Below are 10,666 nucleotides of genomic sequence, written 5' to 3'. Positions count from 1 at the left end.
TGCAGGCTGGGAGGTCTTGGGTCCCAGCAGCCTCTTCAGCCAGTTCGACAAGCCGGAGCTGGAGCTCAGAGTCCGAGCTGCGCAGCAGGGTCTCCCAGGTGTCTCTACTACCTATTTTGTGCGTTCCCCCGGGAGAGTACGGACATTCCATATTATGTGGTCGAGGGTCCCTCTCGCCCCACAAAGATTACATTTATCGCTCCTAGCCTCGAGTAACATGTGGTTCGCCATAACCGGGTGCGGATATGTATAAGTTTAGTAACAAGATAGCCATCAGTTTTGCAAGCGCAAAAGAAAGAAACCGCCTGCGGAACAAAACCCAAACCGCTGCCCGTGCACGCGCCACTGCGCAATCGGTAGTATATAGAGGCGCGGGAGCAAACTAGCTCTAACCATGCAACATGCAACAAAAAATTAGAGGGGGAGGTGCGCGAAAAAAAAAATTTTCTCTATCCCCACATAGTGGCAGCACATGACAGAAATGAAAAAAGTTAGGAAATTGGTGCGCTTTTTAAACATACAGACGGCGCCATAAATATACAGCATCCACAATTTTGAACTTGTTCTCAGCGTCATTCACCCTAAAAGGATAAACTACTGTAGACATGAACGCTACATTCCGCACAGTCAGCCATTTATATTGGAGTGCTTCTCAAGTAAATTGTTAAATTGTGTGCTGAATCTCTGGATGTCCAGAACATGGAAACCACACTGTGCTTTCAGTTAGGTCATAGCTACTTTGAAGCATTCTTTGCAAAGCAACATTTCGTGAAGTTTCCAATCCACTTCTTTCACAGAGTATGATGTAGTCAGCTGTGGATGACAGACAATCTTGCAGGTATCTTGCAAGTATATCTTATAGTATTATAGTCTCATCTTAAAACTTTTTGTGCGCAAACAAACAGGGACGAAGAATAGGGGCAACACAAGGACGAGCGCACAAGGAAGCGCTTGTCCTTGTGTTGCCCCTATTCTTCGTCCCTGTTTGTTTGCGCACAAAAAGTTTTAAGATGAATCTGTTCCAACTAGGCAGACATGCAGTTATGCTTCAGTATTATAGTACTGCAAATATCAAGTATAACTTAAAACATCACTAATTAACTTAGTTACTTACTTTATGGCATATATTGGAATTTACAAATTGTAGCCGGTGAGTTGGCAAGGCACTTGGCATGAATTTCCAGGATGGGTTTTCAGGGTGCAGTGCTCTAGTACCTATATATATCTGTGACCAGATATGTTACAGACTCTGAACAAGAGCCACATTCTGTCCTAAATGGCCAATGTGACATTACTAGGACAATATAGTCTAGTGTTCAACAAAAACTCATCTGGCAAGGAAACATACTGGTGCCAAAAAACATGCACTCGCCAAAGATAAAAATAAAAAACAAAGTTGCAGACCCTATACGGGTCTCTTGATCATGATGAAAAGGTAAGCATGGGCACGTGACTATTTAAGGGTGAGGTGGTGCAGCATGTGGGCATATATCTCGGGAAGATTACACCGGTGTCCTGTTTATCGTGCATTTAGTTGATTGAATGTAATACTATTCTGAAAGCAGACTGGCAGATAATGGTTTCTCGGTTGCGATGATGGCTGCCAAGTCCTAGTCAAATAGGTTTAAAAAAAAAGCTTTTTTTAAACCTCCTTGGTTCCTATCAATGCTGTGTCCGGTTAGTTCGTGATGTTCCGCCATGGCGTTCGCGACTGTGTGACCTTTGGTGACGTCACTCATGTGTTGCTTCAAGCGCTGTTTAAAATTTCCGCTCTCACCACTGTGCAACACGTCACACCCCTTGCATGGTATCTTGTAGATCACTCCCGGGTAGCCCGTGTGCTTCAAAGGGTGTTTTGCACTAACCAACTGTTGGTTAAGTCTTCGGGAAGGCATGTGGGCGATTTGCACACCGTAGGCCTTAAAAATTCTTGCAAGAGCTTTGCTTGTTCCCAAAGTGTAAGGCACTGATGTGTGCTACACTCTCTTTCGCTGTCTCGCGGCAGTGCTTCGCTGATTTGCGCTCCTGTGTTCTGAGCAGTTGCACAGAGTAACCATTGTTGAACAGGTCCCTTTTCACAACCTGCAGCTCATGCCTACGTTTCATGGGGCTGGAGCAGACATGGAGCACCCGGAAAAATAGTACTGCTACGAAGGATCGCTTTTGCCCAATTGGGTGCATTGAGTCGAAGCTCAGGTACATTCCCGTGTGCATTGGCTTTCTGTACACACTGGTACTAAAGCCGCTGGACATTCTCTCCACGAGGACGTCCAAGAAGGGAATGTGCATATTCTTTTCCGCTTCAGCCGTGAACTGTATGCTCAGCTCGAATGAATACAGGTGCTCGGGGAAATGTGTTGAATGCTGGCGACGCATAATACAGAAGCAGTTGTGCATGTATCTTAGAAAGAGCTTTGGTCACGTCCCGAATGAAGACAAGGCAGCACCTTCCAGATCCTCCAGAGCAATGTTGGTGCAAACAACAAACACAGATGAACCCATTACTGTGCTGAATACCTGCTTGTAATACTCCTTGTTAAAGGACCCCTCACCAGGCCACATAGGAAATTTCAATTATACGCTGGAAGTTGTTACGTGCTCTCTAGGGAACGTTCTGTTGCAAGAATTTTTCAAATTGGTTCTTTAATATTCGAGGCAGAAATATTTCAGTGCCACGAACGTGTTATTTCAGGAGGCGAGTGCCACTACTAAAAGAGACTCTCTCCACTTGCCCCATCTAGCCTCTGCAAAACGAAATTTCTTCCCTGTGTTCTCCCGTACTGGAGCTCAAGAATTGCATGACGCATACGTCATGAGCCTTGCCTTCATTTTTTTTCCTTGCTTTTTATGCTGTGTGGCACACTTCCGCTGACGGCGTCACACATGAGCTGTTGTGTTTGTCTTGTTTCGCACAGCACACGATTTTGCATGCTGTGCACGACAAAACCTGACTTGCGGTATAAGTCAGTGCTACACAAATACTGAGGCAGGCACAAATGGATCAGAAAGCATGATCGTGCACTGGAACACGGTAGAAAATGACATAGTTTCGTCGTCTGCGCATCAGACTGCACAACATGGGAACAAGCAGACGAAATGGAAGTACATCTTTCTTGCTGCGGTGCGAAGTAAAACAGAAAGAGGCAGACGTTCGGTTAGTGTGTTTTATTATTTCTCAAAAGTTTAATTCGTCTATTGAAGCAACAGATTACACAAATAACAGATGTTGCCATGAATAATTCTCGAAATCATGTGCCGCTATGAGCAACGTCACAGTACTGCAATGTACATAGCGCACTTTTGCTATACGCGTCGGCTCTCCGGCTGGGAGCACGGTGCCTGCGACGAGAAAGGCTAATGGCATTCCGTTTGAAAGTTCAGCTCTTTCCATGGCACGTAGCAAGGTACTACTTAGCAGACATGATAGTTAGCATGCATTGCATGCACGGCGCTTCTCGGCCCAAATGGCCAAACTTGGTGAGGGGCCCTTTAAACATGAAGTACGTATCTCAAGGCGAAATTTCAGAAGGTGCACACGTCGTGGGTTTCCGATGGTGTTTATTCGGCCATTCTGATCCTTACGGCGCTTCTTTCTGCAGCGCTTTCTCTTTGAAGTTGCCTTCATGTCACCTTCTGGCTTTGCTGCTTTAGCCACCGCCTTCCGATCCTTACGGCGCTTCTTTCTGCGGCGCTTTCTCTTTGAATGCTTCTTCGTGTCGCCTTCTGGCTTCGCTACTTTAGTCAACGCATTCCGATCCTTACGCGCTTCTTTCTGCGGCGCTTTCTGTTTGAATGCTCCTTCATGTCGCCTTCTGGCGCCTCGTGCTGGCTGTTACACATCTCATCGGCCCGGATCGGTCTCTTGACCGCACAGTCTGAGTGATTATCATTTAAATCGACTCTATCCTTGCCTCGACTGGCGGACAGCTTAACCGACTCTGGCTCAATGCAGCAGGCTTTACTCGAGCTATGCAACTCGCACTCTTGCGAACTGCCCTTTACTGCAATGTCCAGCTCATGCTGTGTATCGACACACAGCCCGTCGGTCTCGAGCGCTGTCTCACACGCGCAGTCCGAATGATTCCTAATTAAATCATCCACCTCTAGGCTACCTAGACTGGCGGAGAGCCGCACCGATCCCTGAACCATGCAGTTGTTCTCTCGTGAGCTACGGAGCTCGCCATCCCGAGAACTACTCTCAACTGCATCGTCCAGCTGGCACTTCACTTCGGTACGCAGGTCTGACTTGACATAGGTGCTCGTGTCTGTCAAGTCCGCAGTATACTGTACCTCGCTAACAACCTTGCTACCTTGAGATGCGACGCACATGCACGGTAACTGTGCCAATTGGTTCTCAGCTGGCCTAGCTGTCTCTACAGTCCTCTGTTGGCACAGCACCTCGTCGCTCTCACTCTGGCCTTTAAAGGCCTCTGTTGTCACTAAGACATCGTTAGCAGCTAGCCCTTTCCGTTCGAGTATGCCTGGGCCATTAATCTCACAGGCAATCCTTTTCTCGTCGGCTTTTGGCGAAAGTCTGCTAGATACATTCTCATTCTTTTGCCTCTGTACTGCCTACAGAATTTTCAGACAGGCGTTGTCTTTGTTCGTTTAACTGCTGCCAATATTGTAGCTCTTTGTCCAATGCCGCTAACGCTTTCTCGTGCTTTTCCTTACGTTCTTCTCTGGCCTCACGTACAGCGCGCTCTTCTTTTTTCTCTAGGCGCTTGCGCTCTTCTTTTCCCTAAATCTCGAGGCGCTTACGCTCTTCTTCTTTTTCTCTAATGCCCTCTAGGCATTCCGTCAGTTCCTCGTCGTCTGCCCCGGTCGCTTCGATCGCCTCAATGATCTCTGGCTTTCTCTTTGTTTCGGCAATTTGGAGGCCCAACTCTTTGGCCAAGCTCAACAATTCCGGCTTCTTTATTGCCTTCAAGTTCATGGCTGCCCTTAGTGCTGCTAATCCTTCACTCTATACAACCTTGACGTACTCAAACTTCCGTCAACGGTTTAAAAAAAATCACTGCTATGTATATTCCAAAACTTACATAAAAGCCAAGTGATATCTCAGTGAAGAAAAGCCGTGCACTCGCCATATGCAGTCATGATCCAGACACCTTCTTTCCGAACGTTGTTGCCAGGACGAAGAGGCTACGCTCTCGTAGTTGTCGTCCAAGTTGGGGTCTCCAGGATTCCGTATCCCAATCGCTGCCAGCCAGTTTGTTCTGCCCCTCTGGGCGATCCCTCCGTTAGCAAGCAGTTTGTTGCATTTGAAGGCGATCCCACTGCAAGCGACCTGTCTCTCGAAGCTCCACCGACATTTCTTATTGGGTAGCGTGGCGTTGTCGGCGAGCTGCAGGCCTCCGGTAGACCATGGCGACGAGCAAGGGCGAGACGACATTTTTTCTAGTGCGAAACTTGCACTGTTTTATTCCATGATAGTTGAAAGAAAATAAGAAGAGAATGAAGTATCAAGTATGAAGTACATGGTATGGAGTATCAAGTCTCTCTCACAAGTACATTTCGGAGCCCCTTAAATAGGCTCTCCTACAATCGTGTGGGCGGGATCTTGCTTGCGTCGATGACACGTGACAGGCACAGAAAGAAGGCCCCTCCTCCTGCAATACCAGGCACGGGTAGGAGAAGTCGATGCTCTTTTCGACGAATCTGAGAGGAGCGGAAGAGTGAATGACCTCTCCGGTGCTTGTGGGCTCAGGCGCAGGGGGTAGATTGAGGGGACGAGGTAAGCACATCTGATGCCACGAACATGAAACGGGAAGGGGATGACGTAGCCCCCACTGTGCCCGTCCCCATTGAGAACAGAAGGGGATGACGTCGCACCCACGGTGCCCGTCCCCGTTGAGGGGGGGACGAGGTAAGCACACCCGATGCCATGACCATGAGACGGGAAGGGGATGACGTAGCCCCCACGGTGCCCGTCCCCGTTGAGATGGGAAGGGGATGACGTCGCACCCACGGCGCCCGTCCCCGTTGAGACGGGAAGGGGATGACGTATAGCCCTTGGCGTCAGGCCATACCCAACACTATATAGTCGTTAGGCACGCATGTAAACACTGACTTTACATCAAAGCATGACTTTATTTTCTATGCAGGCACTGTTTAGTTGCTCAATGAAATGAGCAGAGTCCTTGACGAAATTGTGCCCCAGTCCTGCAAGCGGCCGGGAAAGGTGGTGCAAGTAGCCGGACAGCTCGTACAGCAGCAAATGTGTGTAGTTCACGATTGGTCATACCGGATTGTCGGACTTGTGAATTTTCAGGAGTCCATAGAGAGCAGGAGCTGATTCATTGTGGCAGAGCAACCTGTAGTAGAGATTCTTTCTTTTAGGAGGGACAAACTTGAAAACTTCAGTGAATAGATTTGTAGCTCCGATTCCAACTTCTTGATTGGATCCCTAGCCAGCTTGGCATAGGTCAACGTGTCCTGGAGAAGTCCATTTATCTTGATGACATCTACATGATCCAAAACTACAGCAGCATTTTCCTTGTTCGCAGGGAGGATGACTATTTCCTCATTTCCTTTTAGCCACTTCAACATGCTTCTTTCTGCAGCTGGCAGCATCGGAGTGTTTGACCTCGCAACCTTCATCTGCCCATTTGCTTTTAGAATCTTAGTACATTCCATCAACTGATCGCATGATAAACAGGGTGTGGGGCAATCTTCCTGAGATATACAACTGCATGCTGCGCCACCTCACCCATAAATAGTTGCGTGCCCATGCTTGCATCTTCATTGTGATCAAGGGACCCGTGCGGGGCTCGAAATGTCATGTTTTTTATTTTTATTTTATCCTTGGCAACTGCATGTTGTTTGGCAGCCACATTACTAGGCATGCTGAGAACAGCAACAAGTGGAATGACTGCTTTTCCAGAAGCAAGAGGTGCTGTGTTCCCCATGCCCATAAGGGCTGGTTGTGCAGTTTAAAGGGGGCACTGTTGAAGCCCATGTGTTCAAGGTGCTGGTGAGAGAAGCAGTTTTGGGTTATGAGCACTTGCATGATGACACGGTACTGAAAGTGCAAGTTGAGCTCTTTAACAGCATGTGGTGGGATGGGAAACTGATTCCATTCACTATGCACCGTTTCCTACATGAGGGGCAATGCTGTGGTGATTAGAGCGACTTCGCACACCCTACATTTGCACCTAAAGAGTTGTGCAACGCGTATGAAAGACAGAAATTGGGATGTGTTAATTTGGCGCATCATTGCCTTTGTAAGCAATATGTATCTATAACATAATACATAAGTGGCAAGTTTTCATTCTTCCGGGGGAGGAGTGACCAGCTTTTCGGGCACCACCCATAATATATATATATATATATATATATAAAAAGTGAGAAGAAAGGGAACTGAAGGGTTGATTTTTATTAGTTGTATCGTAAGCCAACAAATGAACACATTGAGGACAGCATAGAGGAAATTGCATGTATTCATTAACTGAAATGAAAACATGATAAATTAATGGAAATAAAAGTGGACGCAAAAAGCAACTCGGCACATGGGGGGCTCGAATCCGCATCTTCGCTTACGCTTGCGATACTGTCCTATTATAGTGTCCTTGTTCGTTGGCTTTCTGTGATATGACTATATACAAGGTGTTTCACGTAACTTGAACAAAGGATTTTTAAAAAGTGGTTAGCCTCAGCTCAATGAAACCAGCCCCACATGAAAATGGGCTCTGAATTTCCAGCTGGAAATGGTCTTTCCAGCCAGGTTTCCAACTGGAATTAGCCCTTCCAGCTGGAAATAGCTGGAAATGGCACTTTCCAGCTGGAAGTAGAATCCACCTCAGCTGGTCTTCCAGCTGGAAATTTTCCAGCTCCAGCTGGAAAAAACTGGATACAGCATTTTTCAGCTGGAAACAGCGCTTCCAGCTGGAAACAACTAGGTAGAGCATTTTCCAGCTGGAAGTAGAATCTACCGACCGGAAAGTGGCAGGCGTAGAATAGCGGGATGCTTCCCACGTGCATTAAGAAATTTTTTATATCTGCAACATGCCCATATTTAGTCCTAGGTGGTGTTTGTATCGGAACGAAAGCTTTACTCTTGCAGCGGCAAAAGTGTTGTTCTTCTTCGTTTGTGTTGTGACAGCAATTGTAATTAATTGCATGAACTGCATGGAAATGCTCATCACTCAGGGTACCTTTGATCGCGATTGGGCCTGATCGGGATCGATTGCAATCGAAAGTGCCCTGTGTGATCGAGTTGCCAAAAAAAAACATATCACGAGGAAAACCGCCACTTTTATTGAACCTTACTTGTAGTAGACAAAAGCGACGCGCTCCTGATCGACACTGTTATCTTGCTACACTACATATCGACGTCGTCTAGCGAGGAGCTTGCCCGATTGGTCATGATGAGCCGTTGCACAAATGGCTAGTGTTTACAGCATAACAATGCCTTCCCGGCATATGGTTTGTCGTCATATGGCGCTCCTTAGAGAAATTTTTATATTGCGCCAAATTAATTAACATAAATTATGCAAAATTTTTAATATTCACTTTAGGGCCAAGTCTGTTGCGTTGTAGAGGGGGTTTAAAAACGACTGATCCAATTTCTTTATGGCAACGTACATGCTGCGTGGTGATTTTCTTCCGTGTTTAAAGAAGGCCCACGAAATATGAAATGAAACCAGCACCTTGGCAAAAAATTATGTAAATTTAACACATTTATCAATGGTCAATCTTAATTCGTGACTGAAGGGGCTAATACTGCTTCACCTTTCTGGCGAAACTGCAGCCTCCATTTTTACAGTGAAGGTGTTAGTTGCTCGTTGGTCGGCATTTTTCATGTCTGCGTCCGTGGGCAAAAATGTGGGCAGGTCCCAGAAAAGTGTATACATTCTTTGAAATCACAGATGCAACATACAGAACAGCATTGTTTTCAATAACAACAACCACAAAACCAGCGTCTGAAAATGATGATAAAGCCCTCCTAGTCACAAAGATGGTGATGGAGAACAACGACGTTTTTACCATCCCGTACACTCGCTTTCATTGTGAGGTGGTTTGTAGGCTTTGCGTGTGTCGTGTGCCCTCTGCGAATAGATGCGAGCCGATTCGGCGTAAAACCGTAACTTTTGTTGCCAATATCCAAGCACCTTTCGAAGAACTACCACTTAGGCCTAATGGCCAAGCTTGCCGAAAGCTTGCCGCTAATACGTTCATATGAGTGGCTAACTGGCGATCCGTTCGAGGTCATGCATGGGTGCTTTTGACAACCGTCGAAGCCGGCAATTATACAGTACTGCAATTGCGCATAGAAGTTTGCAGATTGGCAGAAAGTTCTGAACTGCATGCGCAAAAGTGAGAATGTGCGTACATGAGCACGTATGCGAGATGATACGCGTGCCTTCCAGTAGCTAATAGGTCATATATCTGTGCACATAAGTGCTGCTTTCGTCGCCGTTTGCTTTGTTGACGTTGGGTATAGGAATTGTTTGATTGGAGTTGACATCGTGGACGATCCTTAATTGTACCATGACAGGCGTGCCTCATATAATCAGATTGTGGTTTAGCCACGAAAAAACTCCTGAATTAAATTTTCTTTTGTCCCGAAACCAACTGAGTGCCGTGGTAATGCATCAACCTCAGCTAAGTATTCCACCACATATGTGAAAAATAAAGTAAGTAGATGATTGAGTTGCAAACTCAATTATTTTAATGTTCACAAATTGATTCACGTATACTTGAGTACAGTTGCATAACTCTACTGAAAACATTGCATTGCCGTGAAAACAATTAAATACCGCACTTTTTCACACTTGGCGCAAATGGCAATTGAGCGAGCTCAGCCAGGAGCAGGCAAGTCGAATTTTAGCAAAATGGCACAGTTGGACTACCACTGAGTATCCGTGAATATTGTGTGACAGCAGGACATCATAACACGGAGCTGAACGGCGGTTACTATAATTTACTTTCTTCAGTGCGAGGTTGGCTTGACGTAAAACAGCAGCAATTCTTAGTTGAAATAAAACCTAATGATTTTAGTCTCTCAAATAATTACAACCTTGTGCGTAATCAAGGAAGGGCAGCTCTATGCTTAAATCACGCATTTTTGGGTGCTGTTGCAATAAAAATAATCTCATCTGAAGAAGAACCTGGTGATCCTGATGATGTACCACCACTCAATAAAAGTCAATAAAAGTGGCCTAGCTTCTTTAATAGAACTCATTAACTGTTTGGATTTTGAAGCAAATTAAAGAAAAACGGATGTGTAAGCCTGCAATTGGTGATGTAAATTGCACATTAACTTGCTATTTAGCTTTGTTGTACATTTCTATAGCAAGTACGAGATTTGCAAATAATGCCGTATTAATTAAGTTCCGCAACAATTTTAGTGGAACGCTTGTGAAAGAATCACAAGAAGCCCCAAGGATGTGCCGAAATACACATTGTTTGGCCGAGTGCTAATCCACCTGTTCAATAATAGTTTCTTCCAACTAAAAAACTAAAATAACGAAAATTCACAATGTCATGCAAGCTTGTACAAAAAAATACTATTGCAGCCAATTAAGACACTAAAAGATGAAGTTTCCAACTGACATAGGGAACATTTACAGAAAAAAAATTTGCGTTAAATTGCGCTGGCAAGAGTTTCACGAAAATGGTCACAGTTGGTAATACCAACTAATGAGGCAGGAAGATGGTTCCA

This window comes from Dermacentor albipictus, chromosome 6 (assembly GCF_038994185.2).
Source record: "Dermacentor albipictus isolate Rhodes 1998 colony chromosome 6, USDA_Dalb.pri_finalv2, whole genome shotgun sequence".
NCBI classification, from domain to species: Eukaryota; Metazoa; Arthropoda; class Arachnida; order Ixodida; family Ixodidae; genus Dermacentor; species Dermacentor albipictus.
The sequence above is the reverse complement of the archived record's forward strand: the minus strand, read 5'-3'. Positions refer to the sequence as shown.